Below are 13,691 nucleotides of genomic sequence, written 5' to 3'. Positions count from 1 at the left end.
TCCTTTACTTAGATTTGTGTGTATTAGGTATTTGTTGTGAAATTGTTAGATATTACTGCACTGTTGGAGCTAGGAACACAAGCATTTAGTTAGATATTACTTTACTGTTGGAGCTAGGAACACAAGAATTTAGTTAGATATTACGGCACTGTTGGAGCTAGGAACACAAGCATTTAGTTAAATATTACTGCACTGTGGGAACTAGAAGAACAAGCATTTCGCTACACCCCAATAACATCTGCTGAGCACCTGTATGTGACCAACAACATTTGATTTCTGAAGGTAATTTGTGTAAAATGTATTTTTCCCCACTCATTTACCCCATCTCTTTACATTGCTTATGCAGATTCAGTGGCCTGACTGCATCCAGACTAGTAGCTCTGAACCTTATGCAGCTTGGCGTGATCAGATGACAGAAGACACATTTAGGTGCCAGGTGTAACTATAGATGTTCCAAATCCATTACTTTGAGTGTTGACTAAATGTGTTTCTTTCTGTGTTGCAGGGGCAGTCAAGAAATGGAACGTCAAGGCCACAGAACATGGCATAAGCAGAGCAGTGGGAGACCACCTTAAAGCCCCTGGTAGAGCTGGGCGTGGTGTTTACGCCTTCAGCAGGCTTGATACTATTTTTCATAGTAAAAGGGACCAAGAGTCTGTTGATTGGTCATTCATTTATACGGCATATTTCAGACATGGATGCAACAGAATGGCTTCACAGAAAAAAAACAACAACAAATATTTAGTACACAACAAACAGAAGACTAACAACTGAAAGACTAATGAACTTTCTAAGGAAATGCCATTGATTAAAATATTAATTGGATGCAATTTCCAACCCAAAATATACACTTGTTTTTTAGGAGAGGCACTGGAAGTTGACTAGTAACAACAACTGGGACCTGAAAGACACCCACCATGAGACCCACTAAATCTTCTCAAGAAGTGGAAAACAAAACTTAAAGACAGGACGAAACCAAAAAGGTGGAGACTCTCCACATCTATCAAGACAACTGGAGCACTGGGCCAGACACTCTTAATAAATCCTCTTGTAACTACCCATCCCGGATCTGGGAGCGTAATCATCAACTGACACTAATTAGCATAACACAACGGACATAAATATTACGAGAAAATATTTATATTCATGAAATCACAAGTGAACTATATTAAAACACAGCTTAGCCTTTTGTTAATCACCCTGTCATCTCAGATTTTTAAAATATGCTTTACAGCCAATGCAAGACAAGCATGTGTGTAAGTTTATCGATAGCCAGCATAGCATTATGCCTAGCTAGCAGCAGGCAACCTGGTCACGAAAATCAGAAAAGCAATCCAATTAAATCGTTTACCTTTGATGAGCTTCGGATGCTTTCACTCCCAAGACTCCCAGTTAGATAGCAAATGTTCCTTTTTTTCCAAAAATATTATTTTTGTAGCCGAAATAACTCCGTTAGTTCTTCACGTTTGGCTGAGAATTCGACCGAAAATTGCGGTCACGACAACGCCGAAAAATATTCCAAATTAGCTCCATAATATCGACAGAAACATGGCAAACGTTGTTTATAATCAATCCTCAAGGTGTTTTTCAAATATCTATTCGATAATATATCAACCGGGACAGATGGCTTCTTAGTAGGAAAGAGAGAAACAATGGCCGCATTTGTCTCTTACGCACAAAACACTCTGAGAGACTACAGCTGACCACTGACGCAATGTTGACGTTTAGGCTCATTTTTCAAAATAAAAGCCTGAAACTATGTATTGTGACACTAGACAATCTAGTCGATATCTCATTCACTGCTCAATAGGGACGCATAGGAACGCAGAGCTTCCTGATTGGATTTTTCTCAGGCTTTTGCCTGCAATATCAGTTATGTTATACTCACAGACAATATTTGTACAGTTTTGGAAACTGTGTTTTCTATCCCAATCTGTCAATTATATGCATATTCTAGCATTTTGTCCTGACAAAATAGCCCGTTTACTTTGGGAACATTCTTTTTCCAAAAATGAAAATAGTGCCCCCTAGATTCAACAGGTTTTAAATAGAACCTGGACCAGCTCAGGTGAAACACCTTCCCACTAACGAGATGGACCACATACTGACTAACGAGGTGACACCAATCAATGCATCCTACATGCTAACGAGCTAAAGTCCAACCTCAAAATATAAATGGAAAAACCAAAGAATGTAACACCTTCCCCTTAGGACAACAAATATATATTTTATATTTATGACTCAACTTATTAGGATTGTTAATAAAATCGATTATAGACCGATTTATTATACTGTGTCCATGTGTATAAGCTGCAAGTACGTTGAAATTAAATAGTTTTCTTTTCAACTAAAACCAAGCTTATATTGTACGTCGGGCATAGTTTTATTTTCAACAACATTTTTCTAGGTGGGATATCCCCAATGTCACAGTTTAAACGTGTGCAAATCAATAGCCCAAATGCAGAAACAGTTTGGGGTAAAATGTATTATATACACAAACATCTTCCACAATAATCATATAACTTGAACAAGCACCTCATAAACTGCACAAGCGCCAGAAACGCTGTTGTTTTGACAAGTAGCAAAAAATCACTGATATCAATTAGGGGGGAAATCAGGTTGTTCATCCTGTTGGGACTAAAAAAACACATGGAAATGGGAGATATCTTTTACCTCACTGGTTAGAGGACAACCTGCAGAAGACAGTCAGCTACATTTTGGAGTGATGCATTTAAATTTAGGGGTCGTTAAACAAAGGAACGCAAGACTTATTTGTCATCACTCATCGATATCATGTTGAAATCAATTGTGCCGAGAGGAGGTTGCACGTCCTGTTAAAACGAACAACTCAAAAACCACATGGAATCTGGGAATAATGTGTACATCCCTGGTTAGAGGACAACTTGTAGAAAACAGATCACTACATTTTGAAGTGTTGCATTTTGATTCAAGTGTAACAACTCATTTTTTGTTAGTCACTTTTTGTTAAATCATATAAATAGTACTCTTTAAATTCAGAGCCTGGATTTTCACCCTGAGGCTAATATCCATATCATGCTGAAATCAATAGAACAGGGGACAAACGTTTAGGCTTCTACATTGTGACATTATTAATATACTCCTACTACAATGTTTAAACATTCTACATTGTGACATCATTAATATATTCCTACTACAATGTTAAAACATTCTACATTGTGACATTATTTCATTAATATCATGAAACAACTCCTTCATGTATTTTCTGTTTAATCAGAGATCTTTATCAGAGTATCTCTTCCCCTGTGTGTGTCAGCTTGTGTATATTCAGGCTGTTTGGCCGAGTAAAACTCTTCCCACTTTGACCACAGGTTTCTCTCCTGTGTGTGTTCCCTGGTGTATAGTTAGATAGCAAGAAGAAGAAATACTCTTCCCACATTGATTACAGCTATATGATTTATCTCCTGTGTGTGTTCTGCGGTGTTTTGTTAGATAGCCAGATGTGGAAAAACTCTTCCCACACTGATTACAGCTGTATGGTTTCACTCCTGTGTGTGTTCTCTGGTGTATAGTTTGATAGCTAGATTTAACAAAACTCTTCCCACATTGAGCACAGCCATATGGTTTCTCTCTTGTGTGATGTCTTTGATGTATTTTAAGTTTTAATGAATAGTTGAATATTTTACCACAGTCAGAGCAGCAGTGGTAATATTTCTTCCATGTGGGTTTTTGCTGGTGTTTCTTGAGGAGTTCTGATCTGGAGAGACTCTTCTCTGCCTTGTCAGCATCACGTTGTTGTTGAGGCTCCCCAGTGTATCCACGATAGTCACATCTCTCTCTCCTGTGTAAACAACAAAGTCAGACAGATGTTTAAAGGCCCACAACAGCCAAAATCTACTTTGCCATTAGCCTGAAACTGAGGGTTTGTACATTAAGTGTTTAACAAATTGGCCCATAACTTCACCTAACAATAACATAGGCCTACTGTAGGACCCATAACTTCACCGAACCACAATAACTACAGACATACTGGAACACGTGTGTGTTGTACAATAGCCTATCCATCAAGGAACAGTTCTCTACACATTATGAGCTAAGTATCTCTGTGTCCAAACAGACTAAAGGGACCCTACTGTAAATCAAGCAGACAATAACACATTATAAACATCAATTTGTTAGGGATGTTGGATCCAACGTGGAGCACGGCATAACTGTCTTTACCAGAGTAATGAATGAAGAAGCACTTTAGTTGACGTTGCATGTCGTGATGTTTGTCATTTTACTGTCATTCGAAAATGATTTCCTGGATCAGCTGATGATTGTTGAACATGTGACTATAACAAAACAGCTACAGTATTAAGTATTATGTGTAATTATTGAAAAACCACGTTAATGACAAACTAGGTACAACATACTATTAGGTACAACATACTATTAAATCCACACATTATGACTATAACTACTGTTCCCTGAAGGAAGGAAACAAGGAGGGAACTAGGTACAACAAACTATTAAATCTGTGTATCGCTGGATGCCCCGCCTTCCACAGGTGATGAGCGTGAGGATGAATTTATTCCTTCAATACCGCTTTTCACCATTCCAGGAAAAGGGGGTGGGGGACAGGTGTTGTACCTCGTTTGCTTCCTTCAGGGAACAGTAATTATAGTCATAAAGTTACACTCCCTTTCAGTCGGTCAACTTCGGTACAACATACTATGGGGAAATACAATCATTCCCCATGCTGACCCAAACGGATACTAAATGAAACGGCCCATGGCAGACCACCCAGACCTGACCCTACAAGATACGTTAGTTTTGTCAATTTATTCATTGTCTTTTGTTTGAAACGCTCCTGTCAATGTTGAGTAAGGATGCATTCCTGATTACACATATAGAAGTAGGACTAGTCTACCTGGACTGAGCAGAAATGTAAGCCTATAAATGTGCCCATTTGAGGATGTCTGATAGTATTTCTGATTGTCGCACCACCACTAATGAGATGTGGAGCTTCCCAAAGTATTTTTTTCTTCACCTCAAAACAACAAGTAAACAAAATCTTATTAAAATCAATTGCAAATGACAATAGTTCCTCAAAGTATTTTCGTAAAATATTTTCAGCTCTCGCCCTTTCGATAACCACTCAGCATAAAAGGGAAAAATGTAATGCGCTGATCCAGTGTAAATGTCATAAAATTCCTGATTATTTCTTATCCCTTTCACAAATATCCAACAGCTGTGTCTGTCCCAAACTCACTAGGGCGGGAAACTGAGGGCCCAGAATATTTTATACAATGTTGCAAGCTTGCTATCTCCAGTTTCTGCCGACCCAGAAGATAGTTGATACGTTTCAAGTTCGTTGTAGACAGGTCATGCTTAGCGAATGTGATTTCTTTTTAAATCAGGATATTTTCTAACTGCAGGCTGCAATGTTTTTATATGTTTCCTTTATGTAGGCTATTTTTTAGTTGGCAATGGCAATAAAAGTTACTTTTAGATAGAATGTAGATTAATCACAGACAAAGAATTTGAGATACTATTATAAATTAAATGAAACTGTTCCACATGAAAATCATAACTGGCACGCAGATTGGTAGAAATTGTAAGATACATTGTCACTCCAAATTGAAAAGGTTGCCGACCGCTGGTGTAGTTAATTACTAAAAACTTCAGGAACATAACGGCAGAATTTACGATGTCCAGCAGCAGCGGGAGGAGGAGGAGGAGGGAAGACTTTTTCTGGATGACCAGCTCCCTCAAGTAATTTGTGTGTCTTAATTATTTAATCAAACAGCGTGCTTAAAGCATCAGACAAGTTCAGTACATATAGTTGATTTAATTAAAACACATGGGGTGTGATTATATATGGAAAAAATACACGTCATAAAATTCCAACCACTCCCTTGGTAGAAAGAAAAGACGACTCTTGGTTGACCAAGATTTTGTTTTAGTCAGGAACAGCCCAAGAACATACAGTGCATTCAGAAAGTTCAGACCGCTTCCCTTTTTCCACATTTTGCTAAATTACTTATTCTAAAATGGATTTAAAAAAATAATGCTCATGAAAAAGTGAAATGTTTGATACTCAATGAATTCAATTGAATGGACATGATTTGTAAAGGCACACAGCTATCTACAGTTAACAGTGCATGTCAGAGCAAAAAAACAAGCTTTGAGGTCGAAGGAATTGTCCATAAAGCTCAGATACAGTATTGTGTCGAGTCACAGATCTGGGGAAGGGTACCAAAAAATGTCTGCAGCATTGAAGGTCCCCAAGAACACAGTGGCCTCCAACGTTCTTTAATGGAAGAAGTTTAGAACAACTAAGAGCTCCAGAGTTCCTCTGTGGAGAAGGGAGAACCTTCCAGAAGGACAACCATCTCTGCAGCACTCCACCAATCAGTCCTTTAGGTTAGAGAGGCCAGACGGAAGCCACTCCTCAGTATAATGCACATGACAGCCTGCTTGGAGTTTATCAAAAAGGCACCCAAAGGACTCAGACCATGAGAAACAAGATTCTCTGGTCTGATGAAACCAAGATTGAACTCCTTGACCTGAATGCCAAGTCACACATCTGTAGGAAACCTGGCACCATCCAAAAGGTGAAGCATGGTTGTGGTAGCATGATGCTGTGTGGATGTTTTTCAGCAGCAGGGACTGGGAGACTATTCAGGGTCGAGGGAAAGATGAACAGAGCAAAGTGCAGAGAGATCCTTAATGAAAACCTGCCCAAGAGCGCTCAGGACCTCAGACTAGGGCGAAGGTTCACCTTCCAACAGGACAACAACCCGAAGCACACAGCCCAGACAGCATAGGAGTGGCTTTGGGACAAGTCTCTGAATAACCTTGAGTTGCCCAGCCAGCGCCCGGACTTGAACCCAATCAAACATCTCTGAAAATAGCCATGCAGTGACGCTCCCCATCCAACCTGACAGAGCTTGAAAGGATCTGCAGAGAAGAAATGGGAGAAACTCCCCAAACGCAGGTGTGCCAAGCTTGTTACGTCATACACAAGAAGACTCAAGGCGGTAATCGTTACGAAAAGTGCTTCAACAAAGTACTGAGTAAAGGGTCTGAATACTTATGAACACTATGAATAATTAGCAACATTTTCTAAAATCCTGTTTTTGCTTTCTCATTATGGGTTATTGTGTATATTGAGGAAAAACAACAATTTAATCAATTTTAGAATAAGACTTTAACGTAACAAAATGTGGAAAAAGTCAAGGGGTTTGAATACTTTATGAATGCACTGTATACAGCAACAGCTCCCCCATAAGCATTCCTGTCTTTTCTGTAGATGTTATATCCCTGTATTGCTACTGCTAAATCAAAGGAATTATCTCAGTGAGTTTCAGAGATGAACAGTACAATGCATTCCAAATTCAATAGGCAGGCAAGTAAACGAAAACATTTTCAAATAAAAACTATTCCAGAAAATGTCAGTGTATATAACGACTGTCCAATAGACTGTCGACCAATCGCCTTCACATTGTCATGCTGTGACACGCAGTTCCCAAGCTAATTCTCACGAAAATCAATTTTTAAAGTCAGAGTATGAGTTGAGAAACATGCCTATTTTCCTTGAAAGTACGTAATGTCACGATTGCAAAGCTATACGATATTACAGAGAACAAGTTAATTATCTCACATCTTTGAAAATATTTGTAATGTTGTGCTTCTTGTTCACAGAGGGTAATTCATGCCAATGTTCTTTTCTTTAAGCTGTTAATACAAATCAAAAGGAGTTTCCAATATCCTAATTTCTTAAAGTATTTCTGGTGATAGCAAGTGATAGTGATACACAAGCTAGGTCTATTGAAACATTGCCCTCCCATGGCAGCATTTACCAGCCACCAGGTTCAGAAGCTTTAAACCACATAAAAAATATTTGAAACCCAATTCTATTTTTGCCCAAAGTTAAGATTGAATAATTTCTAACTGAACATAATTCATGCTGGTTATTATTTTAGGCTATTTTAGTTTTGGAGTCAAAGATAGTTTTCATTTTTCAAACAGGTTTTTATTTTATTTCAGTTTACAAACACGTTTTTATTTTATTTCAGTTTACAAACACGTTTTTATTTTATTTCAGTTTACAAACAGGTTTTTATTTTATTTCAGTTTACTAAATAGTTTCCCCCTAATTACTTGTTCCATAATAAGCATGGAGGATTCGCCTATCAACCAGTCATAGGTACTGGTGACAAAGCGCCTCGTAACCTATAACCTGTATCACTAGACACCTCATAGCGAGCTACAGGTAGGAATCAGCAATGAATCCCAATAATGAGATACCTCTGGGGAGGGTTGTCAGCAACATTTAAAAAAAGGATGTATAGTGTTTTATGACAAACCGTTTTTTACAAGTGCCTCAAGACACCAACTTAGACTTTACTGTGAAATGCTTTACTTACAAGCCCTTAACCAAAAGTGCAGTTCAAGAAGAAGAAAACGTTTACCAAGTAGACTAAAATAAAAAAAGTCATAATAAAAAGTAACACAATGAGAATAACAATAACGAGGCAATATACAGGGGGCACCGGTACCGAGTCAGTGTGCGGAGGTACAGGCTAGTTGAGGTAATCTGTACATGAAGGTGGGGGCGTAGTGACTATGCATAGGTAACAAACAACCGGCGAGTAGCGGCAGTGCACAAAAGGGAGGGGTGTGGGGGTTTTCAATGTAAATTGTCCGGTGGAGATTTTATGAATTGTTCAGCAGTCTTATGGCTTGGGGGTAGAAGCTGTTGAGGATGCTTTTGGTCCTAGACTTGGCGCTCCGGTACCACTTGACGTGCGGTGGCAGAGAAAATAGTTTAAAACTTGGGTGACTGGAGTCTCTGACAATTTTGTGAGCTTTCCTCTGACATCGCCTATTATATAGGTTCTGGATGGCAGGAAGCTTGGCCACAGTGATGTACTGGGCCGTTCACACTACCCTCTGTAGCGCCTTACGGTCAGATGCCGAGAAGTTGCCATACTAGGCGGTGATGCAACCGGTCAGTATGCTCTCGATGGTGCAGCTGTATTATCTTTTGAGGATCTGGTGACCCATTCCATATCTTTTCAGTCTCCTGAGGGGGAAAAGGTTTTGTTGTGCCCTCTTCATGACTGTCTTGGTATGTACCCACGTGGGTGACTGAAAGATGAACTGAGGTCCACACTCCAGTCCAGTTGATGGTGGTAATGCACCTTAAAGTTGGTTGCCAACCACCATATAAAGTCCAAAGAAGAAAAAGAAGCCTGAAGGAAGGAGAAATGACGAGAAACTAATTTGGTTTACCGTTTGGGGAGTCGCGACTTGTTACCTATTTTGATGTGATATGAAAGTATTATGTAAAATTATTTTGATGTGATATGAAAGTACAGTCGTGGCCAAAAGTTTTGAGAATGACACAAATATACATTTTCACTAGGTCTGCTGCCTCAGTTTGTATGATGGCAATTTGCAAATACTCCAGAATGTTATGAAGAGTGATCAGATGAATTGCAATTAATTGCAAAGTCCCCTCTTTGCCATGCAAATGAACTGAATCCCCAAAAACATTTCCACTGCATTTCAGCCCTTCCACAAAAGGACCAGCTGACATCATGTCAGTGATTCTCTTGTTAACACAGGTGTGAGTGTTGACGAGGACAAGGCTGGAGATCACTCTGTCATGCTGATTGAGTTTGAATAACAGACTGGAAGCTTCAAAAGGAGGTTGGTGCTTGGAATCATTGTTCTTCCTCTGTCAACATGGTTACCTGCAAGGAAACACGTGCCATCATCATTGCTTTGCACAAAAGGGGCTTCACAGGCAAGGATATTGCTGACAGTAAGATTGCACCTAAATCAACCATTTATCGGATCATCAAGAACTTCAAGGAGAGCGGTGCAATTGTTGTGAAGAAGGCTTCATGGCACCCAAGAAAGTCCAGCAAGCGTCAGGACCGTCTCCTAGAGTTGATTCAGCTGCGGGATTGTGGTACCACCAGTACAGAGCTTGCTCAGGAATGGCAGCAGGCAGGTGTGAGTGCATCTGCACGCACAGTGAGGTGAAGACTTTTGGAGGATGGCCTGGTGTCAAGAAGGGCAGCAAAGATGCCACTTCTCTCCATGAAAAACATCAGGGACAGACTGATATTCTGCAAAGGGTACAGGGATTGGACTGTTGAAGACTGGGGTAAAGTCATTGTCTCTGATGAATCCCGTTTCCGATTGTTTTGGGCATCCGTAAAAAAGCTTGTCTGGAGAAGACAAGGTGAGTGCTACCATCAGTCCTGTGTCATTCCAACAGTAAAGCATCCTGAGACCATTCATGTGTGGAGTTGCTTCTCAGCCAAGGGAGTGGGCTCACTCACAATTTTGCCTAAGAACACAGCCATGAATAAAGAATAGTACCAACACATCCTCCGAGAGCAACTTCTCCCAACCATCCAGGAACAGTTTGGTGACGATCAATGCCTTTTCCAGCATGATGGAGCACCTTGCCATAAGGCAAAAGTGATAATATGTGGCTCGGGGAATGAAACATATATATTTTGGGTCCATGGCCAGGAAACTACCCAGACCTTAATCACATTGAGAACTTGTGGTCAATCCTCAAGAGGACAAAACAAAAACCCACAAATTCTGACATACAAGCATTGATTATTCAAGAATGGGTTGCCATCAGTCAGGATGTGGCCCAGGAGTTAATTGATAGCATGACAAGGCAGATTGCAGAGGTCTTGAAAAAGAAGGGTCAACACTGCAAATACTGACTCTTTGCAACAACTTCATGTAATTGTCAACAAAAGCCTTTGACACTTATGAAATGCTTGTAATTATACTTCAGTATACCATAGTAACATCTGAAAAAATATCTAAAGTCACTGAAGCAGCAAACTTTGGAAATTAATATTTGTGTCATTCTCAAAACTTTTGGCCACGACTGTATTATGTGAAATTATTTTGATATGATATTTAAGTATTGTGTGAACTTATGTTGATGTGATATGAAAGTAACGGAATTTATGTTTCTAGAAATGTATTGCAATTGAGAATTGATAATTGAGAAATGCAACCATCCATGATAAACATTTTAGTTTTAACCATGCTTTGAGGATAGAGTGGTTGTTTATATTTACTGGCAAACATTTGAGTAAAAAAAGCTTATATTTTGTGTTCTGATGGGGTACGACAGTTGAATTAAGCTCATGAGGCATTTATAAGTGAATTCTTCAAGAAACAGATGGGCACATATCATTAATGTATAAGTTCCAAAATGGATGTAAAAACTGCTGATTGCCCCTTTAAGAGTACATACTGGGCTAATCTAATAGGAGATATTGAGGACTACAGTATTTCAGGCATTGTCATTGGATGCAATTGATGAATTGTTAATGTTTTGTTGATGGTCCACTCTTGATGTTCTACACGTTACAATGTAGCTTCAGTCATTCCTACAGAACAACATTAAAGTGTACAACCCCTTTACTGCATATTGGTTCAACTACTGCAGAGACGGTACTTACTGGTGTTAAACAGATCTCCAACATCCTCTTCTTCTTCCTCCTCTTTCAATGTGACAGTCATCTCCCCCTCCTCCTCTTTCACTCCAAAAATGGCATCCTCCTCTTCTTTTACTGTAACATCCTCAACCTCTACTTGTTTTTATATTGTAACAGCCTCCTCTTCCTCCTCCTCTTTGACGCAAGCTTCTTCCTCCGTCCAGCAGACCTCCTCTTCTTTATCAGGAGGAGAGTAGATTAGTGAACTCATGGTCGGAGATGTTCTAAGCTAACTTAGCAAACCAGCTAGCTGACAAACAACGTAAATATATAATTAAATGGGCCAACAAGTACATACAACAGAAGTGTGTTTAATACACAGCGACTAATATAAACCAAAACAGTGTAAAGAGCGTGAATGTTGTAGCTATATTTGCTAGAAAGCTACTGGGGTGTCTGACTAGCTGTTGTTGTTGAAGGAGCGTCCCGTCCACTAGATTATACGTCACACTGGCAGCGTCGCCTGAACCTAAAAGACGCATATCGCCATCTGCTGACTGGAGTGGGGAACGCAGTTGAGGAACCAAAAGTAAATTTTTCATTTATTTCATAAAGGTTTAATATTAAATTAAGTAGTTCAAAGAGAAGCATGTGTTGATTGATTCGTTTTTAATGAGTGAGAATTTAAAACAATCTTTACACCCACTACATATTTGCATTGAACCATACTTCTGACATGGATCATTTTGAACCCAGAGGCATAACTTGTATCATTTCCAAAATGTGGTTTATTCAATTCTTTCATTTTTTCATGACTTTGTCAACTTGTTCTTAATAATACATCTAAATCATGGTTTAGTGTTTCTGTATCAATATGGACTTTTAACAAATTCAAATCCTTTGGAGTCATTTTCACCCCAGCCAAAAGCACCTTTGATAATTAGGATGTTTATTTCAAATCAAAATCACATTTTATTGGTCACATACACTTGTTTAGCAAATGTTATTGGGGGGGGGAGCAAAATGCTTGGTTCTAACTCCGACAGTGCAGTAATATCTAACAAGTAATATCTAACAATTTCACAACATATACCCAATACACACAAATTTAAGTATTTGGATCTAGGATTCTCTGTAGGCATGATCCATCCCACCAGAGGGTGGAGGGGCACCTGAATCAGTGGTTTTGACCAGATAGACACCTGCAGACACACAGTATAGTGCCTCCCATGTACTCTCCTAAGATTGGACTTTTCTATACCACATATCACATGACTGTGTACAAAACTGCCAATGGTAGAAAACTCTGCCAGCAATATACAGTGCATTTGTAAAATATTCAGACTCTTTGTATATGTATATAAGGAACAGACTAGGTCTATACTGCTCCTACATGGTGTAACAATACATCATGTAGATGTATATAATGAACAGACAAGGTCTATACTGCTCCTATATGGTGTAACAATACATCATGTAGATGTATATAATGAACAGACAAGGTCTATACTGCTCCTATATGGTGTAACAATACATCATGTAGATGTACACTAACATTCAAAAGTTTGAGGTCACTTAGAAATGTCCTTGTTTTTGAAAAAAAAACATTTTTTTTTGTAAACAGTGTGTGAGCCTTCTTGTTCTTTAACAAGGGTTTTGTAAACAGTGTTTTTGCATGCAGAAATTCAACCAACCATGAAGGTCTGATTCACGCAGTCTCTGAACAGTTGATCTTGAGATGTGTCTGTTACTCTGTGAAGCATTTATTTGGGCTGCAATCTGAGGTGCAGTTAACTCTAATGAATGTATCTTCTGCTGCAGAGGTAACTCTGGGTCTTCCTTTCCTGTGGCAATCCTCATGAGAGCCACCCATACCTTGTCACAACACAACAGATTGGCTCAAACGCATTAAGAAGGAAAGAAATTCCACAAATTAACATTTCACTTGGCACACCTGTTAATTGAAGTGAATTCCAGGTGACTACCTCATGAAGCTGGTTGAGAGAATGCCAAGAGTGTGCAAAGCTGTCATCAAGGCAAATGGTGACTGCTTTGAAGAATCTCAAATATAAAATATATTTAGATTTGTTTAACCTTTTTTGGTTACTACATGATTCAATATGTGTTATTTCATAGTTTTGATGTCTTCACTATTATTCTACAATGTAGAAAAAAGTCAAATAAAAACCCTTGAATGAGTAGGTATGTCCAAACTTTTGACTGGTACTATATGTAAAT

At 39.0% G+C, this 13,691-nt stretch overlaps 1 long non-coding RNA gene across 1 annotated transcript; it reads right to left on the bottom strand.

Annotated features, from left to right (window-relative positions):
- Positions 1 to 658: 658 nt before the first annotated feature.
- On the bottom strand, positions 659 to 11,965 carry LOC149982359 (uncharacterized). Its single transcript, XR_016497148.1, has 2 exons — positions 11,478 to 11,965; positions 659 to 3,820 (listed from the first exon to the last, which is right to left on the bottom strand). It is a non-coding gene; the product is annotated as an uncharacterized LOC149982359 (long non-coding RNA).
- Between the last annotated feature and the right edge of the window lie 1,726 nt (positions 11,966 to 13,691).

This window comes from Oncorhynchus mykiss, chromosome 7 (assembly GCF_057628025.1).
Source record: "Oncorhynchus mykiss isolate SJ-2025 chromosome 7, ASM5762802v1, whole genome shotgun sequence".
Classification (NCBI taxonomy): Eukaryota; Metazoa; Chordata; class Actinopteri; order Salmoniformes; family Salmonidae; genus Oncorhynchus; species Oncorhynchus mykiss.
This window is presented reverse-complemented; position numbering and strand designations above follow the sequence as displayed.